The following is a 25,503-nucleotide window of genomic DNA, read 5'->3' as shown; positions in this document are numbered from 1 at the left end:
CTCCCAACGCGACTCTGCAACTACTAAAATACTAAGCATAAAACACGTGTATTTTGAATTGAGACTGCAGAGGAGGCCACTGACGGGGCCGGGCTTTGTCAAGCCGCACATATGCGGCTTTTACCCGTCACCCCCTTTTCTCCTTGAGGGACAATTGAACTTTGATTTGATTTGACGGTCGAATGAATGCTATACAGGATGCGTATATACTGTAGACGTGAAGAAGTGACCAATTATATAATATAGGAAGGGGGCTGACGATGCATGAGTGTCTTTGAAGAAACCCAGGAAGGAAGACCAGAGTGTAAATTCGATTCAAAAACAAACGCGGCCGGACAACCGTCAAGGTTGATGAGCCTGCGATGTAAATCTGTTCAGCAGGAGTTCGCCATAGTTAGATACCGGCAGCGGTGCCTCAGTAATTTGTGATGGTGCTCGGAGGAGGTCGCAGTACCGAAAGCAGGCAGTGGCGGCTGCATTTTTATGGATGCGGAATACAAAAACTTCTGTGCGCTGTACAATGTCAAAGCGATAAAAAATTATTCCGGAACCCTCCACTACGGCGCCTCTTAATTTCTATCTGCCTGCTCCATAACTTTCATCGAAGTACTATCCATTATAGATATACCTTTTCTCAGTTCTTCAGAAAATATTCGGATTCTGCAATGCCACGCTGATGGAAGAGAAATGCGAAAATGCCCGTGCAGTGAGGTTTCGCTACATGTTCATATAGCCAAAATTAATCTGTATCTCACTACTACGGCATCTCACTACTACGGTTACTCTGGTGGTGATGGCTGAAGAATTTATTTTAGCAAAAATAAACAGTGAGTGGGTGGACTCGCTAGTCAGGATATCATTGGTCTCTGCCGACCGCTGAGCCCATACAAATGAACAGCCGTTGCTGCCGGTCCAGGCCCGATCTGGTCAGCTCATCCTCTCGCTACTCTTTAGCAGGTTGTGAAACTGGTGCTAGCTGTCGATAAGTTTGACACAGGCAAACCACGTGGTAAAGGGTTGTCCAGTCGCCACAATGGGGGCAATGTGGGTTGTAGCGGGTGCGAAATATAGCGTCTAGGCGTGTTGGGGGCGGGAATACTGATGTACGTCTGTAGTTGGAACATATATATGTTCCTTTTGTTTAGACAGGGGTTGACTGCTGTCCGTAGTTTCCATGTGCGTTCCCTTTGTTTAGACAGGGACGCGTGACAACAGGGTAGAATAGCGAGTTAGTCGGTAGTCCCTACAGTTATATATCGTGACAACACCTTTATCCTGGCTCGTAAATTTAGGATCCTTGTAAATTGATCAGCAGTAGTACAGACAAAAGAGTGATCCGGTCACAAGGCACAATGACATGTGCCCAAGCTAGTCGACAGAATAGCACGCTGAGTTAGGGTTTTATAAAATGAGCTTGCCAAAATAAAATCGCTACCTGCAAGCGACCAGCGCCATCGCATTTTCTCCTCGCGTGAGTGGCATTGACTTTAGCAACCAAAATAAAAGCTCGTAATGTTGACAGCGCAGGGAAGCACCAGTTACCTGGCGGCGCTCGCGACAGAATGTTACTCGACCGACTCCCGCAAAACCTGGTCATACGGCCACCGCCGCTTGACCATGAGAAGTCCAAGCGTCCCTTTCGTAACGCTCCCTCCTCAGCCGCCGAGGTTCTTTGACGCCCTCTCCGCTCTGAACACCCGTCGTTGAGCTTTTCCGATCTTCCTCGTCAGCCGCCCACGATGTAAAGGTAGTGCTCCAGCGCTTCCCGCTTCGCCAATGCTAGTCCTCGCGCTTCTCTCTCTCGCTACCGCCATCTAAAATCCTTCCCCGCGACCCTTTCACCGCTTTCACAAACCTCCCACCGCTGTCCCCTGCGCTCACTCTCTCCACTGCTCTTTACTCGCCTCGTCCTACGCTCTCTACTGCACGGGCGCACCCACCAAGATAGAGTAATGGACGCGAGGCCTCGGAGCTCGTCAAACATAATACAATATAAAAAAAGATAAAGGGAGGAGAGGATCGCGTCAAACGCAAACAAAAATAGAAAAAAACTATGAACGTCCCCTCTGCAGCCACTCCCACCGCCCTCTTCTCTTCCAAAGAAAAGCGGAAAAGCAACGCCATAAAAAGGCAAGGCGTGTGATTAGCTATTAGCGGACGACGCCTTTCTTTTCCAGAGGTGTCGCTAAGCAAAAAGGAAAAAAAAGTACAGAAACTAGTATCAACATCACACTTTAATCTTATAAACTAGTCCACAAACTTTGCTGGGGCATGAATTGCTTCTGGGCGCACTTCCAGAGCGGTGAACCGGTTTTTGCAGCGACAAGCAGCGGTGGCGTAACTGGTAACTGCTCGTGACACTCGGCTTGCACGCTTCTACCAACTACCAGGCCGCGCTTTGGTATGAGACATGAAGAGGCGGCACTCTATAACTATTATTCTGAAATAGGACGTGATTAGCAAAACCAGTGTGCGAGTTTTATGCTCTAGAAAGCTACTACCGTTTTAGTTTCGCTTCTGTTTAGTCTGGGAGACCTGACCATTTGCTTCACCATCTCCTTTTTGTCGTTCGTTGTTTAGGGACGCATTTTTAAACCTTAAAGAAAACGAAATCTCTGCTGCTGCTATATATTACAGAAACAAAAATAACAAATGAAAGAATGCTTCGGCAGTAGCTATCCGTGAAGTCGTCTGGCAACTAGGGTTTGGTCGATCTCACTTTCTCTCCACCCTCTCTCTCCCCTTTTTCCGTTGCGTGGTTTGCGCGGCGGCCGCTGGGGGTCTGTTCGTACGTCGCGCCTTGCGCTCAGCTGTGCTGGCCCTGCCGGACTTCGCGTACGTGGGGGGGTGGTAGAAACGGTTTTTCCTCGAGTGGGCGGCAGGGGTTCTATCCGGAAAGGAGACGCTCGCTGTATTCCAGGGAGCGTCGTCTCGCCGGTGGAAAAAAATGAACTCCAACGTGGCGTACAACGCAGCGCCGGGTACTGCGCAAGCCGGAGTGCGGGTGAGTAGACGCTCGGACGGACTGAGACACGAACTGCCTGCTTGTAAACACCACTGCTAGAATAACAGGCCGTCTGTCTTGGGTACCGCGAGTTTTGAACAAGGCACGGACGGCGGGCTTGGATCGGCAGCGAGTGAATCTCGACTCCTGTGAACCTGTGCCTGGTCATGACGCGCACTTTCTCGCTTTCATTTGTGTTGTTGGCCGAGACGTTTTGCTTCACGGATAGTTATTATACTCCAAATGTTGCCGCCGTGGTCCTTTGAACGGCCTTCTGAGTGCCCCTTTTGCTTCACCTCGGCGGGTAAGGTGATCACTGTTCTCACTTGCTGCTGTCGTCCTCATTCGTTTCGCTAGTTGCGAAGGCATTTTCGACCGTCTTCAGTGTGTAACTCTGGCACAGAACGGCCCGGGATTTTATTTTTACGTCCGAAAGCAATAGCCTGGAATATGAGGCACGCTGCAGACCATAGAGGCCTCCAGATTAATTTGGCTACTTACTGGGGGCCGGCCTCTCACATGCTCCGAAACTTACATGAGCATGAACATTTTCGCTTCCATCATAACGCGAACGGTGTCGAACCCGCGACCTTGGGCACAATAGGAGAATAGCCTTTGACTAGCTGCGATTGGTTTCAACAGTACTCGGACAGTTGTATGCACAGTGTTCGACAACTTGTTTGGTTATACAACATTGTTCACGCACCAGAGAAATCAGCGCACGAAGTTCTCGTTTTTTATGGGATTTCGTAGCGACCGGTCGCGAGAGCTAGAGCACGCCAAATATGTCGCACGCTGACGGAAAGGCATCGTAGTGGATGCTTTAAACATCACCTTACCGAAGAAAAGATCAGCCTTGGCAGCTGATACGCGGTGCACCGTAAAACTGCTGTCTGTGTGTCCGAGGCCACCACCAACCTTCAGCTTCTAAAAGGTTATTCAACCACCTGCCTGCACAGTCCAGGGCATGTATTCCAAGCTTGCGTCGTTTTCGCCCTCACTTCGAGTCCTCTGATTGGTGGAAACACCGGAACCGGATATCAGTTCAGTTGCCACTACTTCCGGTTCCCGCGAGAACGACACTTCGGATTTCGATGCAAACATGTAATACATGCCTAGAAGGCCCTCATCCTCCAGTAGCCTCCACCCAACAGAAGCCCAAACGCAACAGGAGAACATTTTTAAAAAGCTATATCGAAAATAAACCAATTCAGAGAATTAATGAGAAGACTGTCATTTAAAAAAAAGAAAAAATGTGAAAGGGAAATGTAAAACAAATACTGCTAAACCAGATCTCAGTATCGGATCGTATGCTTGCCCATCTTTTTTGCGCAGCTGCCTTGTTCCTTTTTGGTACAAGTAAAAGTTCTGTGTTTGAAACAGTCTGACCATCGTTCAGAACTTTTACTTACCATGTTTATTGCTCACGAGCCCATCAGTGTTGGTTTCATTATGGCCCAATGTCCGCTGTGACGATGTTTAGATTATGATGTTAATATCTACAGTCGTATAAAAAATTGCATTAAGATGGAAATTGTCTAATTGAAAAAGCAAAGACACAGAAACACATGAAATATACGGGACAGCTCTGGACTTACAAATAAGGTTTGCTGGAAGGATTGGCTGGCCAAGGAACGAAATGACATATACGTATCAAACTCTGACAAGAGGACAAGTAAGTCTTGAGTTAACATAGTATTGCAAGGATGATGAGAACCATAGGTGTGCAAACCTTCACTTATGTCGCTTACTACCTACGTGCACACACTGGGGCTTAACAATCTAACCTCTTTATTGGTGAGTAATAGTGACTGTGCACTAATGCACTTGTCACTGCCTTGCATCCCAATGTGATAGGCTTCTACAAGCTCCCTTTCCTGTCTGCTCTTTCCTTTGGGATTACTGAAGTACTGTCAAACACTGTGGAGGCCTATCACATTAGGATGCGAGGCAGTGACAAGTGCATTAGTGCACCGTCACTATCACTCACCAATAAAGAGGTTAGATTATTAAGCAACAATGTGAGCATGTAGATAGTAAGGGACATAAGTGAAGGTTTGCCTGCCTGTGGTTTTCATCCTCCTTGCAATACTGTGTTGAGTCGAGATTTACTTATCCTTTTGTAAGCGTTGGATACACATGTCATTTGGGTTGTCTAAGGTTATTGCTGCTGCTGGCATTAGAATGTGTTGTGACAGCATCAGTAAACATTAAAATTCCATAGTATTTGAGGCTGATTGCTATTGCTGCTACTGGCATTAGAATGTGTCGTGACAGCATCAGTAAACATTAAAATTCCATTGTATTTGAGGCTTTTTCTGTACTTTTCGTCGTTTGCCATGGAAGTTTTGGCAACAGCAATCAGCAGACAAAGATTACTGATGTGTTTGTTATGTACTGCAAGAAAAGATATATCTGAGTTGGTATGGTGTCATATTGCAGGTTTAGGAAACACGAAAGGCAGGGAGGGACATGAAATACAGCCCTTTCGTTTTTGTTTCATGTCCTTGTCTTTCGATGGGCCTAAATCTGAAATATGTTCATTATGAAAACTGCAAAATTTCCAAGAAATTTAAGCTCTTCGAAATGAGCATTACACTTTTTAAGGTGTATTTCAGTGTTCACAAGCTGGGTTTCTTGCTGACGTGCTTTGGCAGCCAATGGCCTTTCAGTTTTCTGCCATACTTATATTCTTACCTGCATCTCTGACCGAAGAGTGCGATGGCGCCAAGGGTTTTTATACTCGCCGCAGTGGCTGAGTGGTTAAGGCGCTTGGCTAATGAACCAAATACCCTGTTTTGAACCCGACCGCGGCCGCCTCGTTTAGATGGAGGTGAAATGAAGAGGCGTCCGTGTGCTGTACGATGTCAGTGCATGTTAAGGTTCCCCAGGTAGTGGAAATTATTCCGTAGCCATCCACTACGGCGCCTCTTTCACTCCCACTTTCCTCCCTTGCCTTACGGCGCGAGTGTGTTCACAGAGTAGTGTGACAGATACTGCGCCTTTCCTTTCCTATAAACCAATTTATTAGCAAGGTTTCTAAAGCGTTTTACTGCAGATAAGCACTAGCACCAGGCCGGGGGACAGCTTGTACCCACTGTATCACTGATGGGTATCCGGTGGCACTGGGAACCGAACCCCGGACTTCCCGCATGTGAGGCAGATGCTAAAACCACCGGGTTACCACTGCGGTTAATTAGGATGCAGAAACCCTGATTTTTCTCTTGTAAGGAAAGGGGGAGTATTACGATTACGCATTGAAACACGTTTTATGCATCGCATAGTTATGCCTTGCTGCACGCCGAGGAGTCCGCTGTTACGTCTGCGCTTGTATCGTGTTATGGCCCAGCAGCGCTTTTTCCTTTCAGCAACAGTGAACGAGTGAATACGCCACAGACTTTTTTTTTTTTTTTCATCGTTTCTCGGCTTGTACATTTGGTGCCCCCCTCGTCCCGCCATTTCAAGGTTACTAACATTTTCAAGCCTTTATACTGGCATGCTTGTTGCATAAGCTATCGCACTTCCGTGTCGCCGAACGTGCTCGACGCCGTCGCCTGGTTTTGTGTCATCACTTTATCGACAGCCTGTATGGCGTGCTTGGGTAGCAATATATGTATATAACGCCTTTGGGCTGCTAGGAAACACGTGGGGTGCCTCAGTTGTAGCGAAACGATAGGTGCTCGGAAAGAATTGCAGTATACTATAATGCGGTGCCTCATGCAATGGCTGCCAGTGTCTGCGGAAACAGTTAGCCTGACGGGGGGCATTGCCAATACGTGTGGGCGGAAACTTTGCCGGTTCCTTGTTAGCAATGGAGAACCGGCCGTAGCAGAAGCAACTGTGTAGCTTTAGCTGACCGGTGCAATAATTTTGCAGTTCTTAAACGGCACTTGTAATTCCGGCGTATTGCACACGTTAAAAAAGTGTCCGAAGTGTCTCGCAACCGAGACAAATGTTGCGGAACTGCACAAAACACCGAAACAAATGCCAGAAGGAAATCATGGTTCTTGCACACGTTTCACGGTCTCTTCTTCCCGAGGCAGGTGTTGTGCTTTTGTTTCTGTAAATGGAGTGGAAGGCAGTGCGAAACAAGCGACACAGCCCGCTCGTGCGAGGCGTAACAGCGGGCCGGTTTGCACGAACTGCTCAATTAATTACTCGCCTCAGGTCCGTGCTGAATCTTCGTTGAATGGTTTCCGAACATTTTTTTATAGCGAGTGCTCATAGGGCTCTTTTTGACGCGCTAGTCTCAGGGCTCTGCAGAAAATGCGTGGGCGTTTCGCGAGCACGCGCCTCTAGCTGGTGGTAGTTGGCAGGTGACATACCTGGGCACTGATTGGGCGGCGGGTTGTGTGACGTCACACGAGACCGTACGACATGGCCGCGTTGGCAAGATATGGGAATCGAACTCAGCAACCGTGGATCCCTTGTCCGGCACGCTGCCCCTTGCCCACGCAGGCACGCTCGCATCTTTATATGTGTGTTGGGTGGCCTTTCACACACTGTGGTAGTTTACGGCTGGGTGCTAATACGTATGTGTGAGATTATCGAGGCATACATTAAGGAACCAGGGATTCAGCGAATGCAGTGCATGCACGCGTCGAGAATCCGCAAGAGATTAAAGGCGAGTGTCTCCTAAATTTTCTGCAGTGAGTAATTAACGGGGGCCTGTGACCCGTTGTAACGTAGTGACCACACGCGTCCAGATTACTCCCTGAACAGTGAAAAAGAAAGAATGCGGTAGCGGAGAAAATGTATCGATGTTTCGACAAAATGACTATTATCTACAATGAGGCTGCAGTCGCGTTCATTTCTAGCTGCTCCATTGTGTAGCATGATGTACTCACTGCACATAAAAGGCGTAGTGTCCTGGGAGAAAAAAAGAAAAACTAGCGTTCAGGTGATGGCTGAAAAAAAAAAAAAAAAAAAAAAAAACTAAATGTTAGGATATAGTTTCAACGTCTACGTCAACCCTTGTTATAAAATTAGTCGGTGTTTAACTTCGTTCAAAGTGATTAAGACGCGTGAAAGCACTGTTTGGCATGATTTTGCTTCGCGGCTTAGCATTGAGATACTGGCACAGGGTTTGGGTGAAGTGCTAAGCGTCTTTAGCCGGTTGGATTGGTTTTCGTGAAACGGAAAGTCGCAGTACTTGTCTCGCTTCTATGTGCACACCTACACTTGGAATTCACAGCGTAAAATTGTAGGGACATATAATGTCGCCGGCTCGAGTCCCTATCGCAAACTAGCCTCGAACTAGACTAGCTCATGTGTGTAAAATGGGAGGCGCGCAAAGAACGGTTGCATGAAATTGATACGAAATCGCCACGCCACTCACGAGGCAAGTAAGACTTTCGCTTTAGTTATTACTGGCGCCTAAATATGATTCGCCTTGTATTCGCACTGGCATGCAAAAGAGGACAATGGGCCCGCGAGAACTCGTGACGCAAAGCATGTTTATTCAAGGCTGTTATAAACAGCTAAGTCAACCCGCTTGGTACCTGTACCCGCTTTTGCTGGAGTATTGTATTGCACATCGGGCCTTTGTTTTGACCAGAGCGTATCACGGTATCACCACGAGACCAATCCAGTCCGGGTCTCTATTTCCTCCCACACCTCGCGTCTTCGCCGCCGCCTTGCTGAGGCGCACGCCTCATTGCACACCGTCGACGCGTGCTCGTTCGCCGCACGAGAGCGGGAGAGAGTGGTTGTTTTCGTCCGCCGACTTCTGCGAGCGCACGTTTGAAATTTCAGAGATCGGTCTTTGATTGGCAGGGACCGGCGGTGAACTTCGCCCGTAGGAAAACAAGACACGCCGCGTCTTCCGGCGAAGCGCACAGCAGCAGTTGCATGTAATGTGGGCTGCTGCCCTCTGCGAGGGAGATAATGGGAGCATAGCGTCTTGCCATGTCGCACATGCGGTTTTATGGACGAGGCACCTGTTCCGTCGCATTGTTCCGCTCAGTTACCCCCCCTCCCCCTCCTTCCCATTCGTTTTTTGACTGTTGTTCCTGCGGAGTGCAGCATGGTAATAGTCTTACGTGCTCGTTCTACGGACTTGACCTGTTGCTCGCAGCATTGAACCATGCTGGGAGAAATAATTTCGGCTGTCCGGAAATATTTGACGCAGTTCGCTGACCCGCTCGATCGATGGATACAGCGTTGTGCTCAACAGCACATGCAGCCGAAACGTTTTTGAGATAAGCACTGTGGCAGCCCCGAACGAATCATCTTCATTCGCGTGTAATCGCCGTGGAGTTGTTTCTCTTCCCCTGCTTTGAGACTAATGCAGCACATGCGCAGGCTAAGCTGAAGCTCTCACGTTATCCCTTGGTAACGGCAGTTGTACCAATTTGTTTGAAGCAAGGGTGAGAGATGTCACGGGATGTTTTGGTGGTCAAATTTCGTTATCGCGTAGCCCCTTCGCGTTCTGGTAGCGGCTCTCCTGTTATTACAAACTCGTGAAAATTGCCGTTTTAAGTAGAGAGCATTATGATAATGCCACTGCCGCCTGCACACACCATCTGTTCTTAATATTAATAGGTCAGGTTCTTGGGCTCTTGAATAAGTGCAGGCCGGAACGTTTCACGAGTATTTCGCGCTGAGAGATAGATGTGGGCTAAGAAAGAAAAAAATCAATCGACCTCGCCATCGAAAGTAGTAAGCATGAAATGAATCGTAAGGGCGCCTCATATTTCTGCTTCGGCATGCCTTCCGTCTGATGGGCGTTTGAGGTGTACGTCCGGTGTGAAGCAATTTTGTGCCTTTTGTTTTGCGTAAGTTTGGTTTTGGTTCTCCTTCCTGTGGACAGTGCTTGAGGTGTTGGCCGAGAAGTGATAGTTTTGCGGGACGACGTCACCGCGCTGGGGAGAAGGACACTTGTCGCGTGCGCTGACCCGGCGGCAGTGTGGCATGTAAGCCCAGGGCGTGACCCAGGAAACTTAGGGTTTGCCTTCGTGTTCTCCTTTCGGTTCGCCTCCGGTTCGGTGCCATGTTCTCCCCGACAGCACGTCAACAGCGGGTGCTAAAATCATTTTCGGCTTAAAAAAGCTGACACATGCTAGCCTAATGAAAGCCTGATGACACGGCTTCTTTCTCTGGGTGTGACTGTGGCAGCGACATGACATGTGTGTCCACATTTCCCTGCCAGTGGCTCAGCAACGCATCGCGAGAACTGACCAACCTGTCACTTACACCCCGCTCCTATTGGTCGACATGTCCGCCGGTCAGAATGGGCCAATAGGAGCGGGGCCTAATTGGTTTGCGACGATTTTTGCGATGTGATCGTTGCGCAATACGCCTTTTTCTGCTCACGCGCCCCTCGTAGCGTGTTATCGGAGCTTTACAGTCGAGACAGCACATCGCGTGCTTTCGATGTCTCTTTGCCAGCATGAAGCTGTTTTCGGAAATTTTTATTTACGCCCAGTAAACTGTGTTAATGAGGTCTGCTCGCGACAGGATTTCAAGGCGGCTGGTTGGTCATGTAGCGGCTGTGCGAGGAGAGCGACAGCTGACGCGCACCTGTCCAACGTCGGCGTGTGGACCACGAGGAAGGCGGCTCACACTGTCGCTAAGCGCCGGCAGGCAGTGCCCGTACTGGCGGACTCGGCCACGGCTGTCTTGGCTTGAAGGCGCAGGCGCGGAGGACGAAAATGGCTGCTCTCTCCTCCCGCCCGTTTCGCTGCTGCTGTGGGCGGCCAAAAGAAGAAAACAGCAGCCCCCTTTCCGCCGGAGAGAAAAATCGATGCCTTTCCTTCTCTTTAATGTAACCCGCCCGCCGCCCGTGCAGTTCGGCGGCGCTAATCCCGTCTTTTTTCTTTTTTGGCTCACTCTCCGCCGGCGCACCCCACTGCCGGTGGCGCTCGGGCTGAATTAATTGTTATCCCCGAAAGGAGTACGCAAAAGGGGAGGGGATGCGTCAGTGCTTTCGGCTTGTCCGGCCGCGGAAAGCGGCAGCGCCGCACGCTTTTCAAACTCTCCCGTCGAGTTGTTTGCTTTTTTGACATTGCCGCCTTTCCAGCGTCCAGCGCTCGACCGGCGCGCTTCTATCCAAATAACACCCTTTAGTTTCTATCTCTCATGTGGCCGTACCCCGCCCCATACCCCCCGCCGCCGCTGGCCTGTTCTTCGATCTGCTTTCTTCTTTTTTATCTTCGTGTTGCTGCGCGCCCTGTGAGAGGCGCTGGGGCGGCGTAGCAAAGAACACAGCGGCTTCGCCGACGCCAGCGCCGGGAGGGGGTGGGGTGTTGGCGGTAGGGCGAGTCCATCAAGGCTGTGCGCGGGGTGGTGGGTGCCGGTGGGTGGGGTCCGGCTGCTCTCCCCGGGGGCGGCTGGGCTCGGCGGCGCCTGCCATGTGGGCGACCGGCGGAGGGGGGAGGAGGGGGTGGTGTCCTTTGGAGCGTACCATCCTAGTTTGTCGCTGCGCCGATCTGAGGGGGGTTCGGACGGCGAGTCTTCCTTGGCGTGTTATTTCGCTCGCGGCCTGGGCGTTGGTGGTGTTCTTCGCCGCTCTCGCTGAGGGCCGTGATGCAAGAGCGAATGGGAGGGGGAGGTTGGCGGCGGGAGGGGGTGAGGGTTGGCTTTGAGAGTCTTTTCATATTAGTTTTACGCTGGCGCGGCCGCTCCTGCTTGCCTTTGTGGCGATATTTTTTCTTTCTGGTTGTATTTTCTCTTGGCGGGGGAGGAAAGAAAATGGACGGGTGCACCGGGGGAGGGCTGCTCGCGACGAAGAAAAGGGAGGCTAACGATGGCGCTTTTGTGCCTTCCTAAGCCTCAGCAGCCTTAGGCCTCCAGGTGATAAGACATTTAGCAATATTTTGATGCGAAACGTTGGTAGTAACCGAATGAAGTCTGAATAACGCGAATTAGTCCAGTTTGATCGGTACATTCTGGATTAGTGGTGTTTGCATATTTATCTTCGAGCATGTGGAACAGGCACTGTGAAACAGTGGCTTTCAAATAAAGTCGGCAATGGCAAGTTTCAGCGACGTCGCGTTTGCGAGATGCGAACAGAACAGCTAGGAATAAACCGGAAGGCGATGCGACGTCAGTCGGTTCGCTTTCAAAATCCCTGTCATGAAGGCGCCATGTTCCAGGGCCCTCAGTCCCTTTAATCCCCGCGTGCTTAAGCTCTGGGTCGTATTTTTTCTTTTCTTTCGTTCGGTGCTCGCGCTTAGCCTTCGTTTACATGTCCTTAGATGCTGTCGGAATGAAGCCGCGAAGGAACACTGCCAAGGAGTTAATTTTCAGGTATCGCCCGACTGTTGGTTTCCTCAATCAATCTCCCATGTGTTTACGGTGTGGCCAGAATAAATAAAGACACTGCTGAAGTGAATGTAGTTATTCTGCGACAGCATGCGATAACCTACCGTTCGATTTCTCTAGCTCCTTCTTCACGATTGTATGCGTACCCGGGTCGCGATAATGCAATTAATCCATTAGCTTTTACAACGTTGCATTTTTGGGAAGTGCTACATGTGAAATTGATCAGTGAAAATGTGCAGTGCCTTTAAAAAATGTTAAAAATGCAGAAAAAGTTTTGTGTTTGAGTATTCTTCTTTTACTCCATTAATCCCACCTGAACCATATATTTAAAACATTTTTTTTTTTTATAAAATGTGGTGGAACTTGGCTTTCCTGTGTAATAAAATTTCTTGCTGGTGTGCAGTGACATGCCCCCTCTCCCACCCTGCCTCCTCCTCAAATTTTTTCTTGGTCGGTGCGCGGTCTTGGACAGCCTGTGGTATTCTGAAATAAACCGCACTAGTTTTGTTGTACTAATTTGGAGCTATGATGCATTAAATGTGATTGGCTAGGAAACTGAATGAGAGATATTCATGCTGCTCTGGAAAATTAGGTGAGAAAGGCTCTCTAATATTGGGAAGATTGCAGCATAGATCTGTTTTTAAGCTTTCTAAGATTTGTGTTTCACGCCCTCAGAATATCTCTTCAGGCCGATCATGCTAATTTTTTTGGCTGGCTCATGCCCTCGCTCACAGTGACTGCAGCAACGGAAGTGACGGGTGCGTCACTCAAAGATAAAACACAACCCTACGGTTTGTTCGAACATGAAGCGCTGTACGGAAATTGAAATGCAATATTAATACAATAGTTTTATGGATTAAAATTACTGTAAAGAGTATAATGCATCGGTGGCGTCCGTCGCGCCATCTTTGCTACATTGAATAAGTTAACTTGAAAAATCGCTGCGGTAAAAAACAGTTTAAAGCATGCTAAAAGGCGATTATTGCTGAGAGCTGTCTCTGAACACAACCTAAAGGTAATATACACTCACTGAAGACAGGAATTGATTACTGTGAAGGTAATTGGATAGTGTAACCGTTGTCATACCGTCACATCTGGCTGCGTTCGAGGTTGGTTTTGCTCCTACTAAGAACAAAAAACGTATTTGCAATGTATACTAAAAAAACAAAACAAAACATATAGCTTTATTGACTTCCTTTTTGTTGTATTTTATTTTTTAGTGACTCCACCCTGTACTTCCTTTGCTGCAATTTTCGGGGAATGGCAATATGCCTCACAGTGATATGTTAGCCAAATATGGTTGGCGAGTTGTTTTCTCTGTGAATATTCCTTGGGAGCCATTGTAATTTTGCTGTTATTTATTGAGGTGTCCAGTGCGCCTAAAGTATTGATTCCTGCTCCCGCCATTGTTTTAAAATACTCCTGCTTTCAGGAGGCCCCATTGAGCAGTTGCATTTTTTTGCGTCATTGTTTCGTATAGTTTTTTCAGCTTTTATTTGCAGGCTTTAAGGTGAAAGATGTGGGCAGCTGGACATCGGAATGTTCATACAATATTTATACTTGTTGGAATTGACTTCTTTCCAGGGTAATATCCAGGGGGTATTCTATGTCTTTTCTGGGCATGTTATGGGTCTATGTGCGTCTCAGCATTAGAGTAGTTTCACTCAATAATCAAAGCTGTTTTTATGCCTGTTCTTTAGTCACTTTAATGCTTTCATTACCATGGAAAAAATTAGTATTTTTAATAGGTTTTATGCAACTTTTCTTGCTGCAATGTGCATGGTATGAAAAATGTGTAAAACGCACAAAATGGTTGGTAATAGAATGTACTTTATAAAAACGTTTATTTTCACATCCAGTGTGAGCGTTAGTGGAAAAAATTGTCAAACACATAAGGAAGTTAGACAAGAATGACAGTTTTGGATTTACAGAAAATAACTTTTGAAAAAAAAAAAATTGTTTAAAAATTTCTGAAATGCATAAAGTTTTAAAATGTACCTAAAAGTTACCACTAAAATTTTAAAGCTACAGCTCAAATGCTTTTAGAGCTGAAATTTTTTCTTCTAATTGTGCTATCTGAATCAGGCCGATTTTAGCTTTTGATTTGATACACTAGACCCCGAAAAAAATTTTACCAGTACATTGTTTTGGCTGAAAGAAGCTTGATAAGAGTACTTTCAATCATAATCTGTTTTTGGAAAAGCCAAAAAGATTGCAAAAACACAATAAATATAGCTGCCCTGAAACTTTTGATGATCTCTTGACATAATTATGATAGAGTCGCTGCTGCTGGATGTATTGGTAAAGATTTGCTTCGGAGAGAGCAGAATCACATGCAATAGGTTTTCTGCAAGTACTTCGCCATTTTGGATGTTGACACCGTGCTGGAAGCGTCCCATGCCGCAACATCAACTTTAAATACATTTTAAAAATTTATGGTTGACAGATAGAATACTCGCTTCACAGAAAATGGAAATATTATGTCGGGACAACAAACTAGATGGCACAACAGGTCTGTAGCAGTGCCAGCTGCGCTAAATCTGAATACCGAGTATGTTGATCACCAGCAATCAAAGCCTAGTGGTGTGGTAAGGAAAGAGTTAGTGGAACATTTTGGGCACCTGATTTTGTGAATTGGCTTATGCGCCAATTTGTTCCTTTCGTGATAGCGCACATATTAAAGAACAACAAGTGGTCAGTTATGCTTAGCCCTCCACTGTGCCATCTCTCATAGCCTGAGTCGCTTTGGGATCCCCCCCCATTACACCATAAACCAGATCAAACCTTCCATGATAGAGTTCACACGTTTTGAAGTTTTTCTCTCCATACCTTTGCTTGCAGCGGTGGCGTAGCGGTAGAACATCTGCCTCGCATGCAAGAGGACCGGGGTTCAAATCCCGGTGCCGCGCAATTCTCCACCGGATGAATGAAAAAAAAAAAATCCGCGTGTTGATGGAATTGCATAAAACAGGTTTGGGGTGCGACCTGATGCCGGTGAACACCTCCGGCAACGCACTCCCTCACCAGAACAGGAGTTGGCCACCCTGGTGCAGTAACTGGCCGCAACCTCCTATGATAAGCTCCATAAATGTATGCGATAAGGGACAAGGTGGGCAACGTCATCACTAATATGGAAAAGATAGTCAAAGTAGCCGAGGAGTTCTATACAGATCTCTACAGTAGCCAAAGTAGTCAGGACCGTAATGAGATTGGCGGTAGGGAAAAACAGTCAGACGTTCCACCAGTGACGAAGGACGAGGTCAAGAAAGCACTAGAAACTATGAAAAGGGGGAAATCAGCTGGAGAGGATCAGATAACTACAGATTTGCTGAAGGACGGGGGGGATATCGTGCTAGAAAACCTGGCCACCCTGTATACGCAATGCCTGGTGTCATCGACAGTACCGGAACCATGGAAGAATGCAAACATTATCCTCATTCACAAGAAAGGGGACTCTAAGGACCTTAAAAATTACAGACCAATCAGCTTACTGTCTGTTACGTATAAGGTATTTACTAAGGTAATCGCTAATAGAATCAGGACAACCTTAGACTGCAATCAAGCAAAGGATCAAGCAGGGTTTCGGAAACGGTACTCTACTATCGATCATATCCATACCATCAATCAGGTGATAGAAAAATGCTCGGAATATAACCAGCCCTTATACATAGCATTCATTGATTACGAAAAAGCATTTGACTCAGTTGAAACCTCGGCGGTGATGCAGGCATTGCAAAATCAGGGGGTAGACGAGCCATACGTGAAAGTGCTGGAAGATATATATAGCGGCTGCACAGCAACCATAGTTCTGCATAAAGAAAGTAACAAAATTCCCATAAAGAAAGGTGTTAGGCAAGGAGACACAATCTCCCCAGTACTATTCACAGCTTGTTTAGAGGAAGTATTCAGGGACTTGGAATGGGAGCAGTTAGGGATAAGGGTAGATGGAGAATACCTCAGTAATCTGCGATTTGCTGATGACATTGCCTTGCTAAGCAACTCGGGGGATGAACTGCAAATAATGATTGATGACCTAGACAGGAAAAGTAGAAAGGTAAGCTTGAAAATCAATATGCAGTAGACTAAGGTAATGCTCAACAGCCTCGGGAAGGAGCAGCAGTTTACATTAGGTAGCGAAATACTGGAAGTAGTGGGCGAATATGTCTATTTAGGACAGGTAGTAACCGCAGATCCGGACCACGAAAAGGAAATAAGAAGAATACGATTGGGATGGAGCGCATTTGGCAAGCACTCGCAGATTATGACTAGCAGCTTACCGGTATCGCTCAAGAGGAAAGTATACAACAGTTGCATCTTGCCTGTACTCACCTATGGGGCTGAAACTTGGAGGCTAACCAAGAGAATTCTACTTAAGTTGAGGACAACCCAGAGGGCTATGGAACGAAAAATGGTAGGGGTAACATTAAGAGATAGAAAGCATGCAGAGTGGGTCAGAGAAATAACTCAAGTTACCGACATTCTAGTAGAAATTAAGAAGAAGAAATGGACATGGGCAGGACATGTAGTACGAAGAGAGGATAACCGATGGTCGCTGAGGGTAACAAACTGGATTCCAAGGGAAGGAAAGCGTAGCAGGGGGCGGCAGAAAGTTAGGTGGGCGGATGAGATTAAGAAGTTCGCAGGGGTCAAGTGGATGCAGCTAGCACAGAACCGGGTTAAGTGGAGAAATATGGGAGAGGCCTTCGCCCTGCAGTGGGTATAATCAGGCTGATGATGATGATGATGATGACCTTTTTACACTTTTTTGAGCATTACAATTCCACATTTACTCTTTAAAATTTTGCCATTTAACAAAGCATATTTATGTTGGTGTGTTTGTTCTGTAGCTTTTGCTGGTAGAAGTGTATTTGCTGAAAAAAGTTTGAATACCTTAAATGCTTCTTTATTAAGGCAGGAAGGATTTTTGTGCAATCTTTTGTAAATTTTGTAGCTCAAGGTAGTGATAAGTAAAAGCAATGAAACTTTAGGTATTTTATGCAGTTGAACAGGTAACTTGTGTATTTCAGAATTTTTAATTACTGCTTTTTCTTGTTGTAAGCACAAGTTACTGGTGTTAACCTTAATTTTTGTTGAGGTTTGTGTGCGACAAAATTTTGTTGCCTCATAGTTCAGAAGAGTTGAAATCTAGGCCAAATGGTACTGTTAAAAAAAAAAGTGGCAGAAAAAGAATAGGTAAAGAAAGCACACACTATGTTATGACTGGAATAGCAGCTGTGCATTGCTGAAACAAATGCATCCCCTTGTGCCTCTTTTTTCTTGTACTTTGCCTGTTTGACTGTTTTCTTAGAACTGTGAAATATTTCAATTCTAATTCAAACTATAATATAGTACTTTTATTTAGCTGCAAGCATAATTTTCAGGCAGAAATAATGAAATGAACCTATAAGAGGTAACCATTTTTCATATGTTATCAGCTCTTGATTCTGGTTTATTTGGACTTCCTCTCTGGTTCTGTCATTAGGTGCTTTAAAAATTGTCCACTTAACTCAAACTGCACATAACTCTGGCAAATTTTATCTGCCTTCCTCTTTATGTTTGAATTATTGATAGTCAGCTGTATATTTGTAATATGTGATTGATTTGTGGACGGCATCTCTGGGTCGAGCTGTCTGGAGGAAATTGGCAGCCTTCTCTTCCCATTCTTATCTTCATCTTTCACTTCCCTATCTGCCTTCTCTCAACTGGTCTGTCCTCCTTCTTCCCCTGTCTTTCTTTCCTGGCCTCTATGGTTAACCTTGTGTGGCTTACTACATTAATTTAATCCATATTCGGTTATAGTTCGGGTGCGCAGCTGGGGTGTGCAGAACATTTAACTTTCGGGACAGGTGATTGTGAGGAGCTCTGGAAAAAAAAGCCTTTTAATAAATTCAGTATTAAACAACCCTGGTGTAACACTCACCAAAATGTAGCTCTTTAAATGCCCTTTCATACACTTGAATAATATGTGCAATTTAAGTGCTATACGTGATGCAAAAACTTTCAGCGCAAACTTTTAGAAAAAAAAAAGTTAACAAAATGCTGAAAAAGCATAAGTATAGAAATAACAAATAGTAATAAAAAATTCCAGAATATACAAAAGGTTGTACAATGCCTTTTTTTTTAATTTTGATTATATGGCTCCCATTTTTCTTTTTAAAGCTCTTCAGGGCCATGGAATAAAACAGTTGACATTGAATGTTGTTCGCAAAACTTTCGTTAGTAAATGAAATATTCTCACAATTCTACTATAACATGTACTAAACTGGAGCTATTTAGACAGTTTTTCAAATATATGCAAAATTTTTTGTTTAACTTTATACCTGACACAAAGAAAAAAAATTTTTCCCTGCAAGTTTCCTGGAAACACATTCAAAAACTAAAGAAAGGCATAAATATCAAAATAAATGCTGCTATGAAAATAATTGCTATAAATATAAAATAAAAAAATATGCTACACTCTCTTTCATTAGTTGCAAATTTGTGCCTTTCTGCAGATCAAAAGATTGCAGAAAGGCACAAACAACTTGCAGTGGTTGTTGCAAGTCTGATGTACCCATTCTCCCACAAACACTACTAAAATGCAGTGAGGTTAAATTACCAAGGAACTAACATGTTATGTACTGAAGTCCATTTTGAAGGTGTGCCATTCTCATAACATTGTCAAAAACATTCTTTTTCGTCTGTCTTCCTCTGCTCATAGCACAGCTTACAATTTTTGCATTCTCGAACGTATTGTGGGTTGTCGCGTGTTTTGCAGAGGGTGGCTGTGTGTGATCTAGTTTGCCATCAATATTGAAAAGATTGAAAATCTGCTCTAGGAGCTGTTCTTTGAGAGCTAGGTGCTCATACTCCACTTGATGCTGCTGAAAGAGCTTTGAACTCTGATTCATTTGAGTTGAAGTTACCTCGTGAAGTTGTCTTCAGACTCTCCACCACTGCTGTCGCCAAAATAATCCGCAGTAGAAGCAGCAGATTCATTCCATGACACTGAATTCGTAGAGTGTCCTCATGGGAGTTGGATGGCATTTTTGTTGAAATTTGAGACCACCCTTATTTCTCCGATGTCGCCACGTGCTGAAAAAAAGTGAACCACACGGGAACCAAAACTACAGTTGTCATGCTGTTTGCCTAAATGAGGCTACATGTTCCAACAAATAGAAGTTAGCGTTTTACAGTTGGTTGAAAGCCATTGTTCATTATGAATAATGAAGGGGGGTCCCAAAATAGTTGAAGGCTCCTGTCTCGTCTCCTTGTTGGGCTTTATGGTAAACAGCTGGCGCGTCGTGGCCTAAACACTTGTGCATTTTATTGCTGCTTCCTTCCCCAAATTCTTGCACTTGCAGAGGAGCAGAACAAAGGCGATCTTTCTTGGAGAAAGAAAGTAACATTCCCCAAGTTCTGTGCCATCTATGGTGAAATAGAAGAAAAACAAGCTAGAATCCTAACCTTATTCATGGTGTAGATGCCTTGGACCCAAAATGCTACCAAAAATGGCCATTGGGGACTCCGTCACATTGTGCAGTACTAAAAAAATCGTAGGCATTGTGTATAAGGGACATGTCTCCATCACTGCTGACCAGTTTCTCGACACTGTCTGTGCTGTAAGTTCAAAAATTGATTTCCTGTGCTTCGCCAAAAAGGCTGGAAGGATTTTATGACCAAAGCATTATCTGTGTCCACAGGCTGAGAGCTAAAGACGACAAGAAATAGTCACAAAATGCCCGGTCCACATGTTCAACACCATCACACTGCCTGACTCAGTGGAAGTTGGATATTTGAAAATCAATGCCAGACACTACATACCAAATCCTTGAGGTTGCTTCAGATGCCAGAGAGATGCAGCCATTGCTCCCAGAATTGCCACAAACATCAAACGTGCGAAAAATGTACACCATAAGATCTTTGACAACTGTGCTTGTGTGCCATGCTGCGCAAGCTGCAAAGGGGACCACTTGACATACTCCTGGGGTGGAATAATATAATGATGCCAAAATTGATTCCATTCCACCAGTGATGACGTCAAAATTGCATACAAAGTGTGACTTTTTACGAAAAGAGCCAATGAGATAGTAACAGGCACGGCCAAATGGTTTTCCTTGTTTTTTTTTTTTCTTAATAAATGCCCATAAAATGAGTTCATTGTTGAAAACAATTCATTTTCTAAGGAGTTAGTAGCAGTAAGATGTATAATAAATTCCTGTGATGCCGTGCAACACAACCTCATTATGCACATATTCAAAATTTGGCCAACCAATCTCTGAGTGTGTGACGGCATGATGGAATAGAATCGATATATTATTCCACCCCTGGTTGTGTCCATTTTTGAAAAAAAAAGGCAAAGCAATCACAATTATAAAGATTATGGAAAATTGGCCGAGAAGCACGAAGGTAGTTTGGGCACCCACAAGAAATATTTTCCTTCCCTGCAAGAGCAAGCTTTGCCGCTGTGGTGTGACAGGATAATGCACCACACCAATTTTCTGACTCTGCCCAGATGTCGTTTAATGAGTCTTTGACAAAGCTATCCACACTCCAGGCAGGGACAGCAAAAACTGCCCTATAGTCTCATAAATGGCCTGCCAGCCCCTCAGTTGGCAGCCTGCAAGGCTTTCACTTTGACAGGAGAGGCTAGAAACCCACACACACATGTGGCTACTCCACAGACTTGCAGTACCTCTAGGGAGGTGGTGAATACAACTGCTAGCTCACCCATGCTGCAGCAGTGGCACAGCTCTCTTCAGAAAAAAAAAAAAAAGACCTCGGTAATAGGTTCTCAAAAACGAAGGAAGTTGTTCATCACATCCTCAAAACACATTAAATATGCATGCTTAAAAAGAAGGGTAGATCACTACGTTCAGTACTTCAACTGCACTAAGCAACGAAGCTTGGGCCTGACCCATGCTGCTGTACCATTGGGAATTTGTATGTGAGGTAGTCATTAGTTGAAGCTCTAAAGGAGCTTTTGCACTCACCTTTCCCTGTGGCTTTACACTTGCAATACACTAACTTTAAGACCTCAAAAGAAGAACATTTAAAACAAATACAATAGTAGGAGTAGTATACTATAGTATAAAACAACTTTATTGATGGGAAATCGGGTCATCCCTAGATGGTTTGAGAGTAGGAAGAGCAGTTTGAAACTCGCAGAATCAAGCTCAAGAGTATGGACGCCTAAATTTTGGGTTGGTGTTTTATGCTATGTAATGATGCGTAAGGCATTACTGTGCAGAGATCACCACATGATATTTGCCATGACCACTGAATAATTTATAATCTAATTTCTTTTCTCATATGTTTCGGTTTCTACAGCTGAGCGATGGCATTGACGTCAAGTTCAAATCTAGTCTAGGCTACGTGAGGAATGAAAAAATAAATAAAAATAAAACAGTGATATAATCGTTGTGTGGATTGTGTGTGCAAACATCGCACATTACAAAGAAATTTCATGAAATTTAGTTCACATATTGCATAAATGGCACTATTCAAGCTGCTTGTATCTGTCACCTTCCGCGGCAATGTATCTGTCGCTGCGGACAACAAATCTATTCAAATGGGATTGACAGCACGCCCATTTGAATGCATGTTGACACTGCCATTAAAAAGAAAAAAAAAGAAAAGCTGAAGCCAAAGAGTTTGTTAATTGTTAATACAACTGGATCATTGCCCATCGATATATGTTTACATCTGCATGCAGCGTGGAACACCATCACTTTTTGTTACGGTAAAAAAATTTGCTTGTGAGCTCATTTTGGACCTAATTGTCTTTGGGTCATTCATTATGAAAAATGGCATTTACGCCGCCCTTCCATCGATTGCAAACATACAAAAAAGGGATTTATGCTAGTCATGAACAAAACTCTGGGTCAGACTGCTTGCCACCATTAGCCACCATTGAGCATGCTTTGCGTGATATGCATCCTTTTAACTAAACGTGGTAATTGCACATGCAGCTGTCTTTCGTACCAAGGGCAAGTACCACAATCGAGTAAACGAGTAAAAACTGCTTGCATGCTATGAAACTTCCACGCTGAATGTGAAGTGCTAGGCACCTGTTTGGGCTGCTGTGAAGTGATATGTATCTGGCTTCTTTTTTTACTTTTCTGTGAATTTGTTCGTTATAGTGTTGTCATAGAGCGCCGCTACCGTCTATGAAACTTGTGAATACTCCTTTAAAACAAAGTGAGCTTTCGCTCACACTATCTTTTACAGAATAAGTGGTTATGCTATTTTTGAGCTGTTTTTTTTACTTCTTGCTACATACATGTAATAGAAGTAATGTGGAAACCTGAAACAGGGCTGTGTTTGTCATGTTTTAATCAACAATAATGTACACATTGAACATCAGGGTGATTGTGATTTTGTGAGCTTCACTTTGAGAGAGGGGAGGAAGAGAGGTATGAAGATGAGTGAGAGATAAAAGGAAGATATTAAGTACATAATATGGCACAATCTAAGGCGCATCCAAGTGATCCCTATTCTCACCTGCACTCGGGACCATATATGCCTGCACACTGCAGATGCTGCACCCCCCTAAGTGAGTGCTTTTTAAAAAATCATTTTTTTGTTTTTTTTGGTTTTTGTTTTTTTCTTTTAGTGAGACATAGTTACTCAATGGAGCGGTCAGTGAGTGGCAGGATGATATTATAGATGATTTCGAACCTGGTGTGTTTGTTCATTTGTGCTTCACTACTCTGTTTTCGGAGTGATTGACTGTACTGCTGAGGCATTGTCTCAGGCTCATACCATTCTTTTGGTACAATATATGGCGACCAAAACATCCTGCATTTACATTTTTGAATGCGAATCAGTGAGAAAGTGATTCAAGTGGACTTGTGATATGGGGCTATTTTGTGGCTTCTCTTTAGGATGGAGAGGGGTTGACCCCTGGTATATTTTTGGTACCTGAGAGAAGGTGAAAAATCTGGTAGTTGTTAAAACGATAGCTCTGTCAAAACCCATGTCATACTTGTGCTGAGCATCCCATGTCAAGCTTGTGCCAAGAAACACACATCATACATGTATACCTGGAATCAAAATAATTGAAAGTGAAATAAAGGTCAGTGCATGTCTCAAACAACTTAAGTTTATAAAGCAATCAGGCTTTAAATAAAGAAGACTTTTATAAATTTCAGTTGTGATTCGAACTCAAAATCGTTTGGTAACCAGCTAAACACGTTACCGAATGCACCGCAATGCCATGCTTATATACCTTGCAGTGATTTATATGCATGTTGTGTGGCCTTACACATCAGTGGTATCTTATGAGTATAAGCTGGTGTGGATGTGTCAGAATATAGAAGTTCTAATTAAGCGAGTAGTATGGTGCATATTGGGCCTGAGGGTAAGCAAAACCATACCCTGATGGGCTTTCCATAAAAATGGCACTCAAGGCCTTTGTTAAAGGCTCCATAGGCACTGAGGGTAATCTGAGGTTTCTGGTGCCACCTTGCAGTCATTACCTCAGTCTCGGTGGCATGCGTTGCTGAATCAGTGCCCGCATCCTGCTTCGGCACACACTGTAGGGTTGAGTCTGTGTGGTTTGTCTTGATGTTGGCGGCATGCATATTTGAATCTTGTTATTGGGCTCTCTAACGGCCATAGCTGCACAGCATGCTGGATCTTAGTGCGCTTGCGCTTCCTTTCATGATTACATGAATGCCGCAAAACTTGTGCAATTCACTGCCGGACCAGTGCTAGTTGCATCTCCTTGGTATCTGAAGCAATTAAAGGTTCACTGATGAGAATTTTGAGCCTGTTTTATGTATCGCGGGAACTTGGTCTGTATGCTCTGAGCATTCTTAACATAAATTATTAACCTGCGTGGCAGATTTCCCTATTAAAATTGAATTAAATTTTCCAACTCCCACCTTTTCTTTGAACTTGTTGTAGAGTGTAGTAGGAGTCAAACGTTGCATGAAGTGCCTTTCAGGCAATTTTGTGGTCGCTTGCCGCTTTGCCACCGCTGGAATATGTGGAACAGTCTTTAAACATCTAGTCCGCTTGCTTCGGGCTTGTTGCAACAGTGATGGGGTCACTGAAGCACAAATATGTGGTGGTTTTATCAAAGCATGATTTACGTCGTGTCCAAAAACATTTTTAAAGATTACTTTGGGAATCTTCACGGTTTATTGTATTTTCATTGGCAGCCACCGCAAGTAATGAGGTTTCTAATAAGGGAGTAATTACTCATTGTCATCCACCCGAGCGCAGCCATACGGCTCAGGACGAATTTTTCTTTAACTACGAAGTTTCTGAGAAAGCTGTATAGCTTTCCTTTGTAGCCTTATGGCTGCGCTCGGGTGGATGACAATGAGTAATTCCTCTCTTATTAGAAATCTACTCCACCTTGGGGGTTTCCCCCAAATATTTGACCAAGTAAGGAGGTTGAGTTTCGCGAAAGCAAAGAGTGCATGCGTATTCTTGCAATAGCTTTACTTCTCCCATTAGGCAAAAAGCCGGTGGCATTGGTGCCCAAGAGATTGCTAGGAAAGTGTGTCATCAGCTGGTGCACTGCAAGAAAAATGGGTGATGTCATCCAGTGACCACAGGATGCACACAGCAATCCAAGCATCCACGATGCATCACTAGGATGTGTCCAAACCGATCTGCGACTGAGACCATCACTACTGAGTGTTTGAGCTAGCACTTTCAGAAATTTCTAAAGATAAAGAGTTCGAATAGAAAAAAATATTTGTAGGAATAAACTCTTAGCACTGGCAGACACAATTTCCTGCAAAGCTGTTCTGAACAAATAAAACTGCAAAAAATTTTTTTTTCAGACTGCTCTTTATATATAAGCTCCTTAAACAGTTTTGTTAGTGAAGCAATTATTCCTTTTAGTTTGGCATGTAGATTATAATTCAATTGGTGGAAAGGAAAGGGGCAGTAACTGCCTAGCCAACTGCACCTTAGGGAAAGGGTAGATTAAGAAAGGAAGAATTGCTGTATAGTGGAGGGCCCTGGATTGTTTCCAACCACCTCGGGTTCTGTCTTCATTGCATATCTAGGGGTTGGAGTTGTCTGTTTTTATTTTGAAATTCGGCAGACATAGAAATTTTAGAGGGTTGAGTTCCAATCACTTTCTTTGGCGAATATTATTTCGTAGGAATGAATTATTATTATGTTTTAATATAATGTAGCATTCCAGTGCTGTCGGACCTCAGTGAGAAAAAACAATGAGTGGAAAACATCCACCTGAAGCCATTTTATGGAGAAACATCTATTGGGCGCAACCA

General features: G+C 44.7%; 1 protein-coding gene across 2 annotated transcripts in view; it reads left to right on the top strand.

The window, feature by feature from the left end:
• The first annotated feature begins 2,756 nt into the window (after window positions 1-2,756).
• The window catches only part of LOC146205697 (uncharacterized), a 63,564-nt gene continuing 40,817 nt past the window's right edge, over window positions 2,757-25,503 (top strand). For both annotated transcript variants that reach the window (XM_084590358.1, XM_084590357.1), the window contains exon 1: window positions 2,757-3,004. The gene's annotated coding sequence lies outside the window, so the exon portion shown is untranslated. The remainder of the gene's footprint in view (window positions 3,005-25,503) is intronic.

Source organism: Amblyomma maculatum, chromosome 1 (genome assembly GCF_055883805.1).
Source record: "Amblyomma maculatum isolate TAMU_Amacu chromosome 1, ASM5588380v1, whole genome shotgun sequence".
In the NCBI taxonomy this organism is placed as follows: domain Eukaryota; kingdom Metazoa; phylum Arthropoda; class Arachnida; order Ixodida; family Ixodidae; genus Amblyomma; species Amblyomma maculatum.
Note: the sequence above shows the minus strand (reverse complement) of the source record. Positions and strands in the feature narration are given on the sequence as shown.